The 15,236-nt window shown below is 40.6% G+C and overlaps 1 long non-coding RNA gene across 1 annotated transcript; it reads left to right on the top strand.

Moving 5' to 3' along the window:
* Positions 1–2,479: 2,479 nt before the first annotated feature.
* Positions 2,480–14,669, top strand: LOC137260271 (uncharacterized). Its single transcript, XR_010954746.1, has 3 exons — positions 2,480–2,564; positions 2,863–3,195; positions 14,606–14,669. It is a non-coding gene; the product is annotated as an uncharacterized lncRNA (long non-coding RNA).
* Positions 14,670–15,236: the final 567 nt, after the last annotated feature.

The raw sequence follows: 15,236 nt of genomic DNA, 5'->3' as shown, positions 1-15,236 counted from the left end.
TCCACAAGACGCTGAGATGCCGAAATGACGAACAAAAACTCTGAACAAACGGGTAAGTATTTTGTAAAAGATCCCTACTCTAAATTCTCTATCTCAACAATACAACAGTTTGGGGTGAATACCCATCACTGTCACATAAAAAGGGTCATATATTATTCTCATTGCAATTGTTGTTCGTCGGAATATAAAGGTATAAAATCAATTATTGGAGAGATTTTGAAATGTACCAGTTCATGTAAACCATCTACTTCTAATAACATTAATAGACAGCATTCTGTCTACAGACATGTGAGACTAGTTATGCAGTGAGACTCTAAAAGAGGACAAACTGGGATGCAGGCGCAGGTTTCAGATATTTTGTACGACTATTCGAAGAGAAGTAAAAATGTGTCTGGGGAGAATCGGTATCATTAGAAGACTAATCCAGCACAATACCTACAACAAAACTCGAGCAAAGACGAGGAAATCAGAAAACGCCTGATTTCAAATTCAACTTGTAAATTGATAAACTGATTCAAATAAACGTTGTTTATTGTAATAGAAAAGCAGTCGTTTGTTCATTTGTCATTTCTGCATGTTTTCTCTGTTTTTTAATTAGACAGAGAAAATCATTATTGACTGCTGACTGATATCTAGTTAGGGAGATCTGGATGTCACCCTGTTATATCTATCTGTGACTAAGATACCTCACACGAGGTCTGTCTGTGACTAAGATACCTCACACGAAATCTATCTGTGACTAAGATACCTCACACAAGGTCTATCTGTGACTAAGATACCTCAGACGAGGTCTATCTGTGACTAAGATATCTCACACAAGGTCTATCTGTGACTAAGATACCTCACACGAGGTCTATCTGTGACTAAGATACCTCACACGAAGTCGATCTGTGACTAAGATACCTCACACGAAGTCTATCTGTGACTAAGATACCTCAGACGAGGTCTATCTGTGACGAAGATACCTCACACGAGGTCTATCTGTCACTAAGATACCTCAGACGAGGTATGTGACGGACCTCCTGCTTTAGGAACTTCCTTCGAGGTGTCTATATCACAGAGAGATCTCATTTGAGGTCTTGAAGTCACAGATAGACCTATCTTTGTGACGAACAAATAGAATAGAACAAAGGATCCGTGCTTGACCTTTCTGACCCCTGACGTTTTGCATATACATATGTATTTATCTGTTAATCTATCAGCTTGCATACTAATTAACACTGCCATGCGATTGACCTGTCTTACACGTAAACGATGGATCTGTGACAATAGATACGTGCTTGATCTTTAAAATTTGAATGTTATGCATAAACTGGTTACGTAGTCCGCCGATGGTATTGGGTGAAACATCAATTTTGTCTGATGAGGTCATAGACGAAACAAAAATATCTTTTGTTGTTGTATTTTGTTTAATTTATCAAAGTGATTGTATGAGTCAAACTGTAATATTTTGCAGTGACGAGAACAATGTAACTTATGTTAATACAATAATAAATTAATTTAGAAAGTACAATGTTGTGTTTTGCCTAAGACCAATGTGCACGTATCAAACTAGAAGTAAATCAGGATGGGTGTATCTCACAAATGCCCATATAGTAAGTATGTATTGATTTCTTCACCCTGAAAGCTACTTGCCAATCTCCACATCTGGAAAAAAGTTCTAGACCTGTCCGTTTGCATAAGATTTTATTCAGCCAATAGTTGCGCAGAACAGAATGATTTCTCCTAGAAAAGACAAAGAATCTATGCCAATCATTGGGACGGTGGGGTGGCCTAGTGGTTAGACCGTTCGATCGTCACGCCGACAATCCGGGTTCGATTCCCCACATGACTACAATCTGTGAAACATTTATGGTGTCCCCTGCCACAAAATGGCTGGAATATTGCTGGAAACGGCGGAAAACCCAGCCAACTCAACCATCAGTGGTAATTCATACACACATGCTTGTGGTAGGGTCACACAGTTGGAGATTGTGGCTTATTTGCATCATTACATTATTACATATAGAATCACTATATGCGCATGTAAAACCTTAAACGCCGTTTTACATTAGCCAACACATTTTACATGATGCTTTTGTCTTCAATATGACAACACAGATTCGTGATAAAAAACATAAAAAAAATATGTTTTCAGCTTTAATACCTTTGTAAGAATGGAGTTATACAAGAACTACTGGTGAGTACATAACATGCCATACTGACAATAACGATAATGAACTTTGATCCAGACAAAAAAGCACTTCACAAGCGGTAACATATGGTATTCAACACTCGCTGTTTTGTTAATAATGATCTTTATTTTAAGATAAAGCATTACTGATCTATTATCGAAAATAGTGACGAAGCTAGAAAACATCAAAAGAAATCAAAGAACACTGACTGAAAATCTGAGATCAAAATGCTGATGTAAACAATAAGAGGCGAGGTAAACAACATACAGGTATTACATGTGGATCATATTCAATCATTCTATAAACATTCATGTATGTTCGAGGGTGTATATATACTACGGGAAACCCGTCATCGTCCAGAAGAAGAGAAGCTGCAGATGACCCTGCCAAGTATGTTTCTAAAACGTTTATATATTCTCATTTCTCTCTTCGACGTTGATGAGGTAAACTCTTTGTTGATATATATCTTCTTTATTGCAATGAATGCAGCGTTTCTGCAACTCACTCACTCACTGTAAATTATACTTTCTGGTCTGGTCAGTCGTATATCTTGTGTATCATCCCTGTCGGTCAGAGATTCATCAACACATTATTCATGGTTTCTGAGAAATTTCACAATGACTCCTGCATTCAGCAAAAAACTAAGATGAGCATTGTTAGATTATACAAGATATATTATACATTTCAGCAAAATGTTGTACGCGACAGTTATATTGGTCGTCATTCTTCATGGTACCAGAGGGGGCAAAGAACTAACACGTGGAGGAGTTGTTGGCGCCAGTATGTTCGCTGATCAACTGTCAGAAGCTAAGAGAGGATTTCTTAGTCACATCAGTGATGGCTATGGAGGAGGAATCGTTGACAAAGACGCTAGTGCCAGGATGGTCGCTGATGAAATGTCTAAAGCCACAATGGCAAAGAGAGGATTTCTTGGAATCATTAATGGTGGCCGTGGAGGAGGAATCGTTGACAAAGACGTTGGTGCCAGGATGGTCGCTGACCCTTAAATGTAAACATGCAGGTAATAGGGTTTCTGGCGAGAGATCCATAGATATATCATGTTATTCTCTCCAATCCTACTATTGCAAATACATTAGCAGGAAATCAGTTTCTTGTCCTGCTCCTCCACTTTAGAACTCTCTCCCTCTGGCTTTAAAATCAGCAGCTGACTTTACCCTATTCAAAGGCATTACAACTAACTAGATTTCCCTCTCTGCATATATGGATGTTGTTACGGTTAATGATTGGACGTGAAAAAAGGTATAAAAAATCCCTATGAACCAGCAAAATATAACAATGACAGGTGCAAAATGCCCAATATTATGTATTGACCAAAGAGCAAGACACAAAGATTCACAATAGAGGTTTCTAGTAAAATGCAGTACGGCGAGTCAAATCTAAAGTAATGGGTCACAAATATAATATCAGTTCACCAAAGTTTTCGGTTTGAAAGTGAGAAGTAGTTATGCTGCATCTTTCGTGAAGCTGATCTAAGGCAAAACTCCTGTCATAATAAAACATACAGAAGGTACACTGGCGTATCACTCTCACTCTTAAGGAAAAGAAAGTGTCTGTTACAATCATAGCAAGACAACTAACAAAATAACATGACATGCGATAATGACAATAACATGAGAAACATCATCATCATAATCATCATCACCTCATAATACATTTATAATCTGGAAAGATCAGCACAAACGTTGTGAATTAAACAATAATCATCTGCCAACATTGCTGCCTTATGTAAGTCATCAGCCTCTTGTTCATCCAAATAAGTCTTAAAGTCAGATTGAACACTTTGCCTGAAATCTTCCATCCACACTAATTATCTCAAACCATCAAAATCTGTTACCTCCTTAGACCCACACCACCTATCAAACAATGTTTCCTTTTCTCTAGCAAACTCTGCGAAAGTCACATTGTCCCTTTTGTGAGCATTTCAGAACTTCTGATGATAAGCCTCGGACACTAACTCATAAGCTTTCAAAAGTGTACTCTTGACAAGATCCTAATCTGAGATTTGCTGTATTGACAAGGCTGAGTAAGCATCCTGAGCTTTATCCTTCAGAACAGTTTCCAATAGCATAGTCCCTGACTCCCTAGGCCACTTTTGAGATTTTCAGCAACCTTTCCAAAATGTAGAAAATATTTGTCTACTTCATTCTCATTAAACTGGGGCTCCAGTCCTGCATGCACTGCACTATGAAAAGAGGAGGACTTTGATGGTGGGGAAGGGTTTTCAAGGTTTTCATTTCAGTTACTCTGTCAGTTTCCAATTTCCTCAATTATATTTGCTTTGCATCTCTGTCTCTTTCTTTCTCCATTTCATCCTTTTTCAACTTTTTCATTCCATCCTTATCAGTTCTTCCACTTTTCGTTTTCATTTTTTTTATTTGTAACTGAATTTCAAGTTTATGTTTAAGTTTATTTTTGCTGCTTCCACAATTAACTTGTTGCAAAATTGCAAAACGTTTAAATATATTTCAAAACAAGTACCAAATGTCAAATGAATTCTATCCCCGACGATCCCCCAATTCGTTTACGGTTAATAATGACAAAAGGTGTTCGTGAGAGAACATGACGAATTCAGACCTGAGACTGCGAATTAGGGTTTATTTTGGCGGCTGATACACAAGAAATACACTACTGACATGCTGACACGATGGTGTGCTTGGTTTGCGTTAAGTACACTCACATTCTCAGTCACAAAAATCACGTTGCGTTCCTTTGTTGTCAGCCAGCTGTTTTTCATTGTGATTCTCAAAAGGGCACATGACGGTCCAAGGGAGATAACCCTTTCCTAAATGATCATAGCATACCACCACACACAAAAAAAATCAAGAAACACTACATGTTTCTTCACAATCAAATCAGGTAGATAAATGCAACAGCATGAAAGTCATGCATAATAGTTTTATGTCACACGAGGAATCACTGCACGCACACTTTCACAGCAGGTCGAATATATTCTCTGCTTGGACGCCGTAACTTCACACTTCTTGCGCGATCATCATCACCAGGGAATATCTTAACAATTCTTGCCAATTCACAGTGTCCTCTCGCTTTGACCTAATGAACTATCAAGACAAGAACCCCTACTGATATATTTCGTGTCTGAGATCTCCAACGATGACAGTTAGTCCTGGCAAGTTTACTCTTTGTCAGCGTTTGCAAGCATGATCAGCAAGAACCTGCTCCTTTCTTTGAATGGAACAGGTCAGGTGTTTGGCATGAGTTCACCTTCCCAATGAGAAAGTGGTTGGGGGTCAGTGCTGTTGTATGTCAATGGACGACCGTTGAGAACAGCTTCAACTTCAGCTAAAGTGACACGTAAAACAGTCTCTTGAACGATCTGTTTGTTCAGTACTGCTTTGAGGGCAACCTTCAGTGATCGGATTAACCTTTCCCACGCACCACCGAAGCGGGGACTCGAGGACGGGTTGAAATGCCACTCGATTTTCAGAGGAACAAGGTAGTTAGCAATGTCAGGTTTTGAGTTGGTACCATTATCGCTGTAGAAATGCTTAGGATTGCCTCGTCGTGCTATGAAGCTTCTAAGTACTAAGATGAAATCATCAGTAGAAAGTGAATCAGCAAGTTCGATGTGTACTGCCCGAGTGAAGAGGCAGGTAAATAAACATCCTCATCGTTTGATTGTACTTCTGCGTACTTTCACATTTAAGGGTCCAAAGTAATCAATCCCTGTATGGCAGAAAACTCCTTCAAAGGCACTGACTCGACAGACTGGTAAGTCTGCCATCTTTGTGACTGTTGTTTTCATACGTTCCCTACGACATCGAAGACAAGCTTTGATAGCACGCTTGGCCAATTTCCCCACCTTCAAAGGCCAATATAGCTGTCTTACACATGCTATCATGTGTTCTTGTCCACCATGAGCAGTCTTAATGTGCTGCTCCTCCATGAGTAGATGAGTCACTGGATGATCATCGGGCAACAAGATCTGGTGCTTCGCTTCCACTGGTATGTCCGCTTTGTGAAGTCTTCCACCCACCCTGATGTGTCTACCATCAAACACTGGAGAAAGGGATAGTAACTTGCTTTTGACATAAACCTCTTGGCCTGATTCAAGGCAAGCTAGCTCAGATCCGAAAGAGTCTCTTTGTGCTTCTCCTATCCAATATAGTTCTGCTTCATGGTACTCCTTGGCAGTAAGTGTTTCCTTGCGATATGCAACAATATTCCTGTATTTCAAAATTGAAAGGAAATTTAGAACTGCTCGAAGGATCCACGCTGTTCGCCTCACAAGAGTTTTCCATTTGGAAAAGTTTATTGAGGACAATATAGAGGACAGCCGTACTCTCATCACTTCAGTCTCTGGTTCTGCGCTTGTAGTCAATAAATGTTTACTTTTGACTTCTGGATCATCATCAAGATTTGTATTGTGTACATTGACTGTCGGCCAAGTATTTTCAAATTGCCAAAGAAATTCTGGTCCCCGGAACCATGAATGTTCCTGTGATAGACACCTAGCTGCAAGCCCACGTGTACAAACGTCTGACGGATTATCCTTGCCCGCTGTGTGATGCCATTGGTCACAACTGGTCGGGTCAAGAATCTCTGTAACTCTGTTTGCTACAAAGGGTTTGAAGCGTTTAGCTTCCTTATGGATATATTACAACACTGTTTTGGAATCTGTCCAGAATACACTTCTGTCAAGCTTCATGTGCAGCTCCTGTTTGAGTGTTGACCATAGCCTCACTACAAGCACTGCTCCTTGAAGTTCCAATCTTGGAATTGTTAATGATGGCTTGATAGGTGACACATGACTTTTTGTTGCAAGAAATGAGCACATAATATTCTCTGGGTCTGGTTTGTATCTCAAATAGGCAACTGCTGCAAAGGCCTTCTCGGAAGCATCAGCGAACACATGAATCTCAAGATTCTTGAATTGAGAAGAGAAGCGCACCTGATGTCTTGGTAAATTAAAACTGCTCACTGTTCACTGTGCCATTTTTCCCACTCTATTTGAAGATCCTCAGGAACTTGATCATCCCAATCGAGGCCTCGTTTCCATATCTCCTCTATCAGTGTCTTTGCTCGGACTATATAAGGTGCTATATATCCACATGTGTCAAAGATTGGGCATACTGCACTAACAACACTTCTCTTTGTGTTTACTCGATTCTTGATTTTGGGGTTGAAAGTGAAATAATCATCTTTCACATTCCACTGTAGTCCCAGTGCACGTTGTGTGGTTTGTTCTTTCAGATTTAAGCACTTAGTCTCAATAGCTTTCTCGCCCTCAGGAATGCTGTCAAGTACATCAATGGAATTCGACACCCATTTGTGCAGGTGAAATCCACCCGTTTTCATCAACCTTATAAGTTCTTTAGTCAGTTGCATCGCTTGGGGTACAGTTTCCACAGACTTCAAAAGGTCGTCAACGTAGAAGTCATTGAGCACAGTGTTGATAAAAAATTGATCAAAATGTTTAGCATTGTCTATTGCAGTGCTCCTCAGTACATGAATTGTACAAGATGATGAATGAGTAGTACCAAAAATGTGGACTAACATCTTGTATACTTCCGGGGATCCTGGTTCCTTGATATCTGGTATCCAAAGAAATCTCAGTGAGCCAGTCACCTTCAGGTACACGCACCTGGTGGTACATGCCTTCTATATCCGCCGTGATTGCTATGTGATACAACCTGAATCTCTGTATGACGCCAAACATATTGTACACTAAATCTGGGCCAGTTGATAAGTTGTCATTCAAAGATGTACCATGTGTGTGGTGAAACATTTGACTCTTCTTCTTGCATAAGTTTTCTCGCCTAGCCTTTGAGAATGTAACCATTCAATGTGGAACTATAAAGAGCTTTAAAGCCTCTGTTGTTAACTAGTTTTTTAGATAAAGACTTGAATCGCTTTTCTGCAGCAATGTTTATGAGGTAGGACTACATTCCCATCCTTCCACAACATGCCAACTTGATAATGTCCATCAACAAAACCAGTACTTGACTTCAATATGTCTTCGGCTCTTCGGTCCTCAATTGATGGTGGGTGCGCTTTGTCATAGACAACGCCAAAAGACTCTGTCTTCCAACTGCAAATGTGCCTTTGGTATATCAATTGCGATCAACATTTGAATTTGTTCAGGTTCGACTGGCAAAATGTTCAGCTCCTTTATGTGTTCCCATCTCTCATCCAGACACTGTGGCTGGCAATCAAATGCATCGGATCCAACCGACCACGCTTCTTTAACATGTATAAGTGGAGCATCTGGATCAAGAGCTGACTTGATATCCAAAGAGCCTTCATTGATGGCTCTGTTGTTGTACAATTGATTGTTGTATCCTTTAGAGTTTGTCGGTCCCCTCGAAGACCCAGGTCATGAAGAAGTTGTTTATGAATCAATGTGGTATCACTTGCAGAGTCTAGGAATGCATATGTCTTCATCACTCTTCCGTTTGGCCCCTGTGCTTGAATAGGCACTATCTGAAAATACACGGTATCTCTAGATGCCTGCATCCTCTTCGTGAAGGTTCAAGCTGATGCAAATCTTGTTTCAAGTAATAACGAATGATGTTTTCTACCACATCCGTCTTCACGGAAAAGCACTTTTCAGCCTGATGCGAAGGTTTCAGACAGTTAAAACAAAGCTTGTTTTCTGCAATAATCAAGCGTCTATCATTCACAGACTTGTTTAGAAATGCTGGGCAAAGATACAAATAGTGTGGTTTCTTACACATAGGACATGGCAATTTTTGCTTGGAGCTTTGGTGTTTTGATGTGATCTCGCGGGTTCCAACTGTGTTGTCACATAGCGATAAGTTACTGTGGAACTGACTACCTTCAGATATGGATGACTGACAATTGGGTGGTTGCTTCCCTGGTACCTGGTATGCCTGGACGTGAGTGCACTTGTGTGTAAAATTGCTCGATGAAGCACGGCCATTCCACTGCTTTGCCACTGAATTTTGGTAAGTTGATTTAAGGGAGATCTCGTTCACTTTCAATTTTGACCAAAGCCTGAGCTAAAGCATTATCTGTGTTCATATATCCATTGTCCAAGACAGTTTCCAATCCTGGGGTTAACCTATCAATCCATGCATCAATAGCCTCGCTCTTATCCCTGTATGGTTGGTTCATATTTGGAGATTGTTCCTGCACAAAACACCGGGCGTTTGGGTTAAGCTGTCTTGCTTGTGATTTTTTTGTGTTGTGTTCTACCTGTGATCATAGCTCACAATCTCTCACTTGTTCCTGTGCATGATCCCTGATAGTTGGCGCATGTGTATTGCCTCTCACTTCAGGTCCATACTTATAATCCAACCAGTTCTGCACCAATTCCTGCTTAGCTTGTCTGGGAACTTCTGTGTTCATTTGAAAATCATCATTTCCTGCCGTGAAATCCTGTCTCATTTTTGCCTCAAGATTAGCCATTTCTTGTGCATGTTATTCTTCCTGTTTTACTTGCTTTGCTTGCATGTCAGCCATTAGTTTGAGGTGATTTGCTTCAAGCTCAGCAATTTGAGTGGTTAACCTTGTAGTCTCTCGAATATAAAATGCTTTCATCTGTGCTTGCTCAGCCTGAAACTGCAAACTTGATTTGCTTGACCTACTTGGAATAGAGCTCTCACCCTCATGGCTTGGTTGATGTTGTTCGCTAATAACCCACAAAGAATTCAGAGACTTGCTCATCAGAATAGCTCGTGTCCCCTCTACACGCAGCCCAGACAGCGAATGGGACTTCTCCCAGGAAACACTGCTTAGTCGAACCCATCAAGAACCTTCCGGAGAATATGAAGGCTACCCAACACTGCAGCCTTTTACATTACACAGATTGTCAGAAGGTCTGTGCTGCCGGTGGAGAACCCGGGCACTCTCCTGATCTGCGCCAAGAGTTGAGGAGGTACCAAACCAAGGGCACCGAGAACATTTCTAAAGGCGAGGTCCGAATATTCATCATGCCTTTTCTGACTCTTGCCAATAACGTTGCTGTCAAAAAGGATAGAAAATTCAATGATATAAATAAATAAGTGGTTGTTTCAAACTGGACAAGATGAGGTTTGTTGGCTGGAATTCGTCTTAGGCTGTATATGGACATGTTCCATAGAAGTTTAAAACCATCATTTTCCATGTCGCCCTGGACATGTCCAGGGTCGTACCATGGATGGACCTCAGGGTCAAAGCCACAGGCATGGTGGAGACAATAGTAAAAGCAGCGAGCCATGCCATCATGTCTTATATGCTGTTTGTGCCCAGGAAGGTGATGGACAATCTCTGTAAATTCATTGTATAACTGACATTTCATGTTCACATTTTGATTAAGAATCACATTCTGACGATTGCGAGTGGGAAGTGACTGGTCCAGAGCAGCGAAAAGGAAGCGTTCAGTTTCACATTTGTGACCAGCCGACTTCCTTCAGGCGAAGGAGTTGGTTGCATTTTTTTTGTTCCACATACTGCATGTACACACAGTACACACGATACAATGGCTTCTCAGACAGCTTCTCCACAAAGGACCGACTCTGGTGAACAATTTTACCTGGTTTACCATCTCTGTTCCGTCCAGCAGTACATCGTCATCAACAAAATCAACCTGAAATTTCAGATTGTGTCCAACAACCTTGGCACTTTTAAAACAGCTGTGGAATTCCTTGCTTTCATTGTGAGTCTTGACATTCATTACCAGAGGACCATCTGATAAATAAATATGTGCAAAAGTTTTTCTATCATAAAGAGCCTCCACATTAATCAAATCCCAACCTCCAGAATCGATTAGCATATATAAACGATTGAGAGAGGAACGAAGGTGATGTGTTCTGTTATCAGACATGATGCGTCTGGTCAGTCAAGACTTTGGATATCTTGTTTTGTCCAATCAGCTACTCCAAAGGAATAGGAAAGGACAGGTACAACAAAAGTACTGGTGGTTTTGACCTTGGTTCGGGCATTTAGCTCTGAACTCCAGATTTTCTGTAAACGAGACTTATACACGGCACGAAGTTTATCTTGATTTTGGACATTCTGGAGATTGTCTTGAACTTTCATTCCAAGACAGGTGTAGGCCTGATCTTCCACAAGATGCTTAATAACTGATCCCTCTTGTAACCTGACCGATCCATCATTAGTTACCTTGCCACGTTTCAAATGAGGAGTATTACATTTGTCGAGTCCAAATGTAATGCCAATATCATTATAGAAGGACTCGACAAGGAGAACCTGTTCTTTCAGGTTCGCATCTCCTTTGACAAGGAGTTGGATGTTATCTATTTAGAGGAGATGAGTAAGAGGTAGTGCAGAAAACTCAAAGGATTTAAAGACAGAGGAAAGAGCAAAGGGCTGAAGGAGTCCTCCTGAAATATTCCCCTTCTGACTGGAATAGATTCCAAAGTCTGCACCTTCAAATGTGCACGAAGTTGAGTCGACCAGCAACTCATTAACGACTTGTCGCTCAGCGTGGTCTATGCACTGAAGAAACTTCGGAATCCATGCGTGAGAGACAGTCATATGCCTTTCTGTTGTTAATCCAGCATGGAGAGGTTGCAATGGTATGTTTTAGCCTCATTTTCTGTACAAGAAGTTAATCCTTGCACAACATCCCTTTCTTGCCCCCTGCTGCTCTCTGTAAATTATGTCATTGGAAGAGCAGTAGGATGACAAGAGGTTTGTCAAATAATTTTGTGAATAATTTGTATCGTGTATTCAAACATGTGATAGTTCGGAAGTTTGGGGGATCAGTCAATCTCCTTTTTGTAATTATTATTAGTACTAGTAGCATTATTTCAAAGGTCACGTATGCCGAACTTTAGCGACATACATGCTTCTATAAATGCATATGAGAATTAGGATACAATGATCATAAGTCCTGGCCAAATGCTGTCCCACGCGTCTACTGAAGAACTACAATGGAGAGTGGAGTCGGACTCGCCACCAGTTCCATCAGGAGGAGGCCGAGGGCGGCTGGTTTAAGGTGTACCCTCCCCACAAACAGTCATCAACTGATGGTATGGTGCAGTTGGGAGGGTTCATTGATATGATGAAGGTCGGTGTTTTCTATACGATACCGACGACCGTTGTCGTGGATGGAGACAGTTGTGCACGTGTTGGCTTCAAATACTGAGTGGTCGTCCCTGTGGGTTCCTGTATGCCAATAGACTAGCGAAGCAGTCGGGACCATTCCATGGTTGATACTTTACCATTTCAATACACGGAATTTGTTCTTCAAAGCATGTACAGCAACTATGGAGTATTTGCAGCATTATCACCACCGTGTAGCCTCAGGCGCCAGTGAAATGTAGGTTTCAGAATTTAGCATATAATTTTCTCATTTACTAGTGAGTTTGAAAGTTTCAGCCTTATGTACGTTAAAACACAATTTAACAGATACATCGGGGTACTATTTATAACTTCTCCAGTGTTCGCGTGTATGAGTGCGTGCAAAAATTAAATGAGAGTTATGTAGCCCAAATCTGGGTATGGAGTTGTCATTACAGCATTATCATTTATCATAACAAAACGCAATCTTTAAAGTACGTTCCGACCCGTGAAGGCCCAGGGTAGAATAGGTCTTCAGCAACCCATGTGTGCTGTATAAGCGACCCAGCCTGTCGTAAGAGGGGACTGACGGGTTCAGGGGGTCAGACGCACTGATTTATTTGGCACATGTCATCGGTTCACAATCACGCTGTAAAGCTAAACTCACTTACTCTATATCTCCTGCTGCGACATATTAACAGCTCCTAAATATATTCAAAGGCGCCCTACAAATAAACAGTACATAATCTTTTCTGATTCTCTTTATTGACTTCAGGCTATTAAAAACTCTGTGACACCACTTCTTATTCCTTACACTGATTATAAGGCCACCATTAGATCTTATATTCGTGATCTGATGCAAAAGAAGTGGGACTCTCAAGTAGGTATAAATGAATTACATACGATAAAACCTTGGTTATACCTATTTGGGTTGTCAGTCCAGATTTGAAGAGGTCATCATGCGACGATGTCGCATTGGTCACACAAGATGGTGAGGATCCTCCGTTTTGTATCCGTTGTGATGAACTAATCGCAGTCAAGCATATCCTGCTGGACTGTGTTGAGTATTCCATCACAAGGGATCAGTATTTTAATTCACAAACTGTGAAGGATCTTTTTAGCAGTATCAGTCCTCGTTTAATTATTGCATTTGTAAAGGGATTAGATTTGTTAAATGAATTGTAAATAGAGAATTATTTTATAATTTGAGATTTAATTAGTGACTCAAATCGTTTGTGGCTGTACCCTCAAAGGGGGTCGAAGTACTGTAAAATAATTGCCCTTCTGAGAGGTTATTTAAGTCGCAAAACATTTAATGTAAGTTTAATTTTTCCAGGTTTTTAATCGTAGAATAAATGTTCTCTTACTGTGTGGCTAGATTCGTCTAAACTACTAACAGCTGAAGGGATGATGTAAATCCAGCTATGGTCCATACAGGAAGCAAATGTACTGTAAGTCCCCATGGTCCCTAATATGGTGATCTACCTTCAGTTGTTGGCAACCTACAGGCCATTTTTATATTGTATTGTCCTCTATAGATACATTGTTTTAGGTCTAATCACTAGTTTTACATTCTTCTCTGTGGTACTCTAGTAAGTTTTACTGTCTTTCGTTGACAGGTTTTTGCAACGTATGTGTTATTAATTTATTTGTATTTCTATAATTAATCGTTCTCGTCACGATATGGCTGCAATATTTCCGATGTGACGTTAAATATTAATTCACTCACATTATCTGTAGTTACATTCACTGTATAATCTTAACAACTTAATGAAGATTTAGACCCACTCATGTCTGATCGGTGAGTGATTCATAAGGCGTATCACCTGTCCTGTCCTCACTGAGAGGTTCATCTTTCTTCGTAGGTGTATCTGCCAGTCTACTAGTCGAGACACACCGTAACGTACATGTAGACGCGTGTTATTTTGGCATAAAGATTATGTGGTGTCACTTCACATGTAAACTGTAGACGAAAGTGTTATCCAATCATAGCCCCTGTTTCAAAGCTCCATATGGCCTTAGTTCTCTTCATAAGAATGGGAATTTCTAAGCTTCGATTTATATTTGTCTGTGAGCAGTCAAAATGTTTTGATTTGATTTTTACGGGTAAATCAGAATCTGTGCGTGAAAAACACTCACTCAAAATATTTTGTGCGTGTTTTATGGGGTTATTGTGTGAAAACTGCAGGTTATTGCGTTAAAGCGACTACCTGTTACCAGGTATAATGATGCCCTGCAGCGTCGTCATGGACACAACGTCGCCGATTTGTCACTGATAAACTTGATTGTTTGCCACAAGCCTCTAGCGTCATTTGGACGGCCTCATCTACAAAAACGGTTCCAATATATATATTATATAATGCAAGACATTTTAATACTCACTTTCCTCTTCATGATTATTTCGTATTTCTGTTCTACTTCAGAATGATGGACACAGACCGTGGGGCTTCGACGTTGCCACGAGCCACTCAGTAAAGCATTGCCGCAATCTGAATGTTTTGATATTCTTTAAGAGTGAGTGAGTGAGTGAGTGAGTGAGTGGGTGGGTGGGTGGGTGGGTGGGTGGGTGAGTGGGTGAGTGAGTGAGTGAGTGAGTGAGTGAGTGAGTGAGTGAGTGAGTGAGTGAGTGAGTGAGTGAGTGAGTGAGTAGGGTTCCACGCCGCGTTTAGCAGTGTTCCAGCAATATCTCGGTGGAGGACACCAGAAATGAGTGCGGGTTCGAATCTCGAACCACATCCCACATATAACACTGTTTGCATGTAAACTGACCACTTACTAACCGTTATTAGACAATATTAGGTCATCGATAATCCTAACGCTTTAAGCTTTCTACATGGACAATTTTCTTCTTTTGTTTTGTCAGCCCCAAGAGAATTACGATTCATATGCAAAACGAACAAATGAGTTAGAATGGAAGACCTTTTCCATGTGGGAATCCCTACTGCTTTCCTCAGCGTCTTATCCAGAACAGTCAATATATCCAGGAGTTTATCGTCGGCTGATCTTAAAGCACTTGTCATCAATAATTGAAATCGATGACATTTTGCTGATCAC

This window comes from Haliotis asinina, chromosome 13, assembly GCF_037392515.1.
Source record: "Haliotis asinina isolate JCU_RB_2024 chromosome 13, JCU_Hal_asi_v2, whole genome shotgun sequence".
In the NCBI taxonomy this organism is placed as follows: domain Eukaryota; kingdom Metazoa; phylum Mollusca; class Gastropoda; order Lepetellida; family Haliotidae; genus Haliotis; species Haliotis asinina.
This window is presented reverse-complemented; position numbering and strand designations above follow the sequence as displayed.